This window comes from Belonocnema kinseyi, chromosome 5, assembly GCF_010883055.1.
Source record: "Belonocnema kinseyi isolate 2016_QV_RU_SX_M_011 chromosome 5, B_treatae_v1, whole genome shotgun sequence".
NCBI lineage: Eukaryota > Metazoa > Arthropoda > Insecta > Hymenoptera > Cynipidae > Belonocnema > Belonocnema kinseyi.
Window position 1 is genome coordinate 117,586,320 of NC_046661.1, and position 7,516 is coordinate 117,593,835.

Below are 7,516 nucleotides of genomic sequence, written 5' to 3' on the forward strand. Positions count from 1 at the left end.
TTTCGTTAACTTTATTTATCGAACTTTAACGTACTAACACTTTTATACACAATCAACTAATAAAAAAAGCTAATATTTCATTTTTAATAATAATCATGATTTTGGCGGAATGGGCAGGGACTATGGGATTTTTGTTTGTCTGTAGTAGGAGGGAAAATATTGCATAAGACACCCATCCTAGCAATCGTCTACATGAGCAGGCGATACTTAGTAAGGGTATTGGCAGTCTTACTGGCTAAAATCTCCTTACCGCCAACCCATGTCCCGGAATCCGCTTTCGCAATACTTCAGGTACATGGGGTTAAGGGTTCTACGCCGTGCTTCTGCGTCCTGAGGTTTTGCCAACCTGGACTTCTTTATGCATTTCTTTTGGAGGCTTCGAGGATAGGGCGGCCTCCCTGAAAGTCAAGCATCGCATCGTTCCCGGAAGGTGGTCATTTCGGGTCTTCTCCGTTCGTGTAGCGCAGAGGAAACACTGTGGAGTTCCAACGCATTTCACAGCTTTGTGCCCCTCTTTTCCGCATCTCCGACGTGAATTGGAACCCTCGCAGTTCGCTGCCATGTGGCCCAAACCCTGACAGCGTAAATGCTTTGCATGACATCCAGCACACCTTTAGAAGTTCCGTACGCAGAAGTCTCAACGGCAGCTCCTCATTTAACTCTACGTAAACCTTCAGGTATCCCCTGAAGGTCCTCTTCGTCGAGATCCAAGACCTCGACTTCTCTGCGTGGACGAGTTCGCACACGGAGTTTTCTGCACCAACTGCCTCCCTAATAGCAGATGACAGTTTCGTCCTGCCGTCTGCTGCAGGGCCCCTTCTATAAGAATTTCACCCATCCTTGTCTCCCAGACTCCCCTGATTTTGACATCAAGGGTGTCCGGGTTCACCTTCTTTTTGAGGTTCTTTAGATACTCAGAGTAACTCAACCCTTGGACGGTCTTATGATCACTATTCTGGTCAATCCGAAATATATGTAGGCTCTAGCGTCTGTGTAAAAGACGGATGACCGTCCTCAGATACGTCTAAAGGGCTTCCCAACTCCTCCAAAATTCTCCGGTAAAATTTTTCTAGATTTTTCTCTATTGTATTCCCACGAGTAGCTAGGGAAGCATAAGCCCATCCCCGCAAATCCCCGCATGTAGGGGTAACGTCTGTATACTCTAGGAGACGACATGGCCCATTTTGTTTCAGACCATCCCTCTATTTCCAGCGAGCTTTCCCCTATCTGCCACCTTGGGACGCACCAAGGGTATCGCCACCCCTCCACCGGAGACAACTGCGTTGGTACTTTGGGTAAAAGAAAAACTGAGATTCATAGTCTGAAGATTCTGTGGCTGCTACTGTAAAATGTGCTTTATAAAGCACTTCCAGTGTCATAAAAGCTGCAATTGAATTTTCAACCAAATGTTAGGCTGAGGGTTATTTTTCCAGCCTATTCAAGACGAAATTTTCATTTATATTGACACTAACAAATTGCAGAAAGCTTTACAATTTATTTTTCAAATCAGTACTTTAAATTTTGCAGCAAAAGTTCTTATTTGTATGAGTGCAAAATTATGATGTTGTTTGATTGCACTTTACTTATCTCAGAAATTGCTAACAATACTTTTCGATGTTATGAAAAGCATGATTCTGGATCTCTGATTTGATTTATTTCATGTGTTGCATTATCTCCCATCATCAATAATATGGCTATATATACTTTGGCCATATTTTTTGTATAGTTGAGATATACTTCACAGATATACTTCAACAATATTTTAAATATACTTCAACCATACGTCGATATAATTTAGCTATTTATCAAATATCTATTCAATGCACTTTATTCAAATATACATGCAGAATGGGATAGTCTCATTAACCATACTTTTACAATACTATCTGAGAGATCATTCCTATACGATTTCAGAGATGTTTTCTAAGATCAATCTCATACCAAATTTTTTGATCGAGGAAACCAAGCAGGCTATTGGGGATTTGCACATCTCGTGTGCGTCACGATTCCTATTTGTGCATCACGCTGAGTAAAGTAACTATAACTTCGTTTTTAATTACTATTGAATCAAAAACTTATGGCCATATGTTTTTGTGTGCCCTGCAGTATCTATCTATGCATATTAAATATTGATTGACCTTATCAATCCGCCGAACTTTGACCAAAAATAGCGCAGAGTACAAATACATTTCCTAAAAACTTGGGTGCGTCATTGTATTTTCATTAGCATAACAAAAGTCCCAGTTAATCAAAAATGCACAAATATGGAGGCATATACATATATGATAATAATACATATATGATAATAATATGTTCATTTCAATTATGTTTTCGTGTGATACTCATTTCTGTTCTCAGAAGACTTTAAATAATCTTTTATGTGTACGAAAAACACGAAAAATAATGTTCTACATATTAAGAAAAAACAACAAATAGTTGAGTTGTCTTATCTCGCCCCAGATCATGGCGCGAGATGAGACATGTGCACAATTGATCATTTGTATATTTTTTATTGCAATTAGTATGTTTGGAAGACTTGGTCTTTTAAAAAATTGCTATAAAGAAACTGCTATAAATTGCAAAAATTTCACTGAAAATTATAAATATGTTCATCTCATCCCGATCTTCTCTCATAAAGGCAAAAGAAACAAAAACCTATTTGGTGGTTGTGGCAAAATTGGAGCTGCAAATTCGGGTACGCAAATAATACTGCTTCTGGCTTTCAAAAAATCGAAACAAATTCAGGGTTATGTTTTGAGGTGTCTACTATATGATCTGATTGTTGTTAAGTGTCAATAGTTAAAAACTTTATGACACAAAAATTGAAATTTGGGAAAAATATAGAAAACAAGTCGATACATTTAAAAAAATTCATAATTTTGCAACAAATCAATTTTGAAAAAAATGGTTGCAGGGTTTTTTGACTTAGACTATGACCTTCAAAAAAAAACTTCACGTTCCTCATATATAATTCCAAAAAAATGAAATAAAGCAAAAAAATTAATGTTCAATAGCTTATGAAAACCACGGAGTAATAAGACGGAGACCGATCTCCGTACATACGTTCTGACTGCTGTGACTGTACATTTATTGCGTTTAAACACAATGCTCACAAGGAAGGGGACATGTGCATTGTGATTTGCTATCTCCTTTTCTCCCGCGAGAAATGTGGAGGTGAGTGGTGCCAGTGCTTGACAACCACAACAACAGATTGCCTAATATTATACTGTCACATTATTTAATCTGCATATTTTATATCATTTAATGATTACAATTAAATCTGTATTACTTACCCATACTTTCCAGGTCACTTTTTGTCAACTTAATTCTGTACAAAAACACAGAAATAAATAAGCACATATATTCACAAACTCAATTGACAATATTTACAGGAACATAACCTTAGTATTTAGTTGTTATTCAACACGCCTAACTCTGACAATAAATGTACAGTTAGCGCAGTCAAAACTCAAGACACTTGTACAGAATGATCGATCTCCTTATTATTACCCCGTGATGAAAACACACACGTGGCTTACACACAAGGACTTTTATGTCGCTGTACGCACTTTCACCTCACACCGCTCAAAGGTTAACTGACGAACTGAAGCGCCACTCACAGAACCTGACCCTATTGCTGCCTAGATTTTTTAAAGGGCGGGGGGGGGGGGAATTCCATACTTTCTGAAACACAAGATATTCCAGTTTGAAAAATCGTTTGATCCTTAAAATCCCCTGTGTTTAAACGGAGGGTTAATGAACCAACGGAACGACTCAAAATTGCAGATATAATCTATCTAGCCAAGAGGGTATAATTTGACATAAACAGTGGACTTACCATTCAATTGAAACCTGGATTATTACTAATTAAAGTAGCTGCTGCTAGTCACTGGCGGTCCTGATGTACATTTTTAAATGGTAATTTACTAGGAAGATGCTCGCAGTATCTTGTTATTATTTTTTTACAAAGATAATTCGCTCATTAGTTCTTGAAAATAAAACCAAGACTCGAACTATCAAAATTTAAGAATAACCATAAAATCTTTATATTCGTATTTGAAAAAAGATCGACTTAAAAACAAAAAATTTGCTAAAAAAGAACAAAAATGTTGTACAAAAATAAAGAAAGAGGAAAGAAAAATGAGAAGACAACCAGATTTCCTTCCTTCTCTTTTTAAATTTCTTTTGTCTTTTTTATTTTTATTATTTTCAGATCACAATAAAAAATCATTTGTAAATACTATTCACCAAATTTTCGGTACTCATACAGCACACTTATCAAGGTTAGAAAAATTTGATCAGATAGGAACAGCAATGAAAAGAGAGAGCATCGTTATTTGGTGAATATTATTTTCAAATGTTTTTTATTGTGATCCTAAAATAATAAAAATAAAAAAGACAACAGAAATTTAAAAAGAGAAGGAAGGGGATTTGGTTGGTTGCCTTATCATTGTTATTTCCTCTTTTTTATTTTTTTCCAAAAACTTTTTTCTTTTTTGGGGTTTTTTTTTAAAGTCGATCTTATTTAAAATTATAATATAAACATTTTATGATTGTTGTCCAAATTTGGTCGTTGGACTTTGGCTTATGGCTAATTGGGAACTTCTTTCAGTCACAATAACTTATATTTCTATTACCATTTAGAAATTTCAGGAAACTATTCGTGATTTTCAAACGCCGTTTCTGAATTTTCATGAAGAATTAGTAAATGCACTATAAAATTTTCGCTAATTTCGTAAATTTCAGTTAGTTTAGCATCCTAAATGTGTCGAAATTTTTCGAACATTTCTGAAAGTGTAGAAAAGTAGCAGCCGTTACTCTTCGTAAATGCTGTGTGCACCCCTGAATCCCAACTACATTTGACGATTCTGGACGTATCGTGGACAATCAAGAAAATCAGATCAGTCGTTCTACGAGCACAGTTTTCTCCTTGAAGAAAGTCGTGACTATCTCTAAGGATCTACTAAATATTTGAAATATATAAAGTTTAAAATAATTTAGAACTATTTCGATTTAACATTTTTATTATTATTATTCAATAATAAAATCATTATTTCTGAAGATATCTAAAAAGTTCAGAAAACTTTTAGCGGGTTATTATAAAAAATATTCTTAAATTTGATCAATACAATAATATCGAGATACATTTTTTTAACCTTTATTTTCTGAACGACACCGTATTGTTTCACGGTTTGCAAACACATTTTTCATTTTCTAACTTTATCATAAAATCCTGTAAACTCAAAACAAATTTGAAGAGAAAAATAATAAAAAATTAAAATATCGCCTAAAATTCATTTTTTAACTGTAATAATTGACCCATAATTGAATTATACTAAAATGGCAAAAGACAATATTTACTTATGAAATTACTTTTTATTTAGAAAAACATCACAGAAAAAATGTTTTTTCTTTTAGGACCGATTTTTGGTTCCAAGGGAGCTGCAATAAAAAGGAACACAAATCGATCTCCTTAAATAATTGTTTTAAATTGTTAATAATGATACAAAGTGTACAATCAGCAAATTTTTCAAACCATTTTTATTACAGGAATGTTGATAATTTTTTTTTACCAATTTTTGATTATTTTCAGAGCAATTAATTTTCCTCTAATAAATTAGCGTTTTATGCCGAAAGTATTTAACTAATGTACAATCCGTGGGTCTACAACGTGGCGTAGACGTACAAAACAGTGAAAAAACCAGTGAAAATAGCATGTCAGATTATGTGCTAGTTTGAATGATTTATTACTGCCATGTGTTACCTTTCAATTTATTTGAAATTAAAATCGCATACTAAAAGTAAGATATTTAATTTGAATCTAATTTATTTCATTCAAATATTTATTACAAAATTGCAATGTGAAACAATGATAGTAGTGCGCCAATCCGCCTGAAGTGGCGGGTACTTGGGTGCAGATGGAGTACTTTAGAAAAACTAAAATTAACCTATTTTATGTATTTTTTGTTAAAAGATATTTTCTGCCGAGTGATTTGCCATGAAAAGTAGGCCAGAAGTGGTGAATTTTAGGAGGCCATACCTTATGACCTATTGGAGGGCCAGGTCATTGTTTTTTCCAGAATTTTTGGAACAATTCTTAAAAGTATTTCCGGCATGCGCGTAGACATTTCTAGAAAATTTGAAGTTTTTATCAAGACCCCTCAAAAAACCGTTTTTGCCTGAACTAAAAGTATAAAGGATGGTTGCCAAAAATTGATGATTTTATACAATACGATTTTAAAAAAAGGCTCAACTACCTAAGATATTTAAAAAAAATAAGGATGACCCAAGAAAGTACAAAATTTTGCGGGCCCTTTCTCCTCATACTTTTTTTACTGTAATAAGCGTAAATTTTGCATGTTTAAGCAAGGGAAATTTCAAAAGTGCTGAAAACATTTTTCCTAATTTTTCTTTATCTTAAACTGATAATTCGGTTAAAGATTCATATTGTAAAAAAAGTAGCTGGTCAGCCGCGGGCCCCACGCGGTCCCGGGCCCCCTGACGGCAGCCAGGCCAGGCACCCGTTTGCAGGGGCCATGGTTACACATTGCTAAAGGTAGCGTGGCAGGAAATGTGAATATAATAAAACAAAACAATTTCAAGAATGTTTTTAAAATATATACAGAACAGATAAAAATATTTAAACATACAAAAAATGACCATTTTCACGATTTATTGTATTTTGACATCAGCGATGTTTTGACATCAGATAATTTTATAAAAAAATGTAACCCAAAAATAGTGATCATTATGAACTGTTATTTGGAAACAACGTTAATAAATCCATTTTTAACAATTCTATAAGAATTCCGTGCGTATAAAATTAATTATTTCAGTAGGCATTGTAGGCATCGTAGTTTGAATAATTTCCCCCGCAAACAAAAAAAATTGGTCTGTCCGGCGGACTACACTAACATATCTATATGTTTTTGGGCTGCTCAATGCGAATCCGGTGTCAAAATTACTCAGTTGGCTCATATTTTTTTCGTAAAACGTAAAAATAGACGTAAAATCGACGAAAACAGCGATTTTTCATGTATATTTTTGCAACACAAAATTTCTTAATGCCTAGTGGTCTTAATCAGCACGTCTATATGTTTTTGGGGTTTATGAATCCGAATCCGGCGTCCGCATTACCCAGTTGACTCCTATTTGCTCGAAAAACGCAAAAATAGACGTAAAATCAACAAAAACAGCGAGTTCAACGGTACACAAAAAAGTGGTCTTCTCGGCGAACTACAACAGAATATTTATATGTTTTTGAGGTCGCTCAATCCGAATCCAGGATCAAAATAAGCCAGTTAGCTCATATTTTTCGAAAAACACAAAAATAAATGTAAAATCGACGAAAACAGTGATGTTTTGTGTATGTCATTGAAAAAAAAAGAAAAATATATATGTATTTTCATGTCCACTGGACTTAATCAGCATATATATATATATATATTTTGGTCGCTGAATCCGAATCCGGGGACCGCGGGCTTCTGCAAACAAAATTTGTTCATGCCCGGTGGTC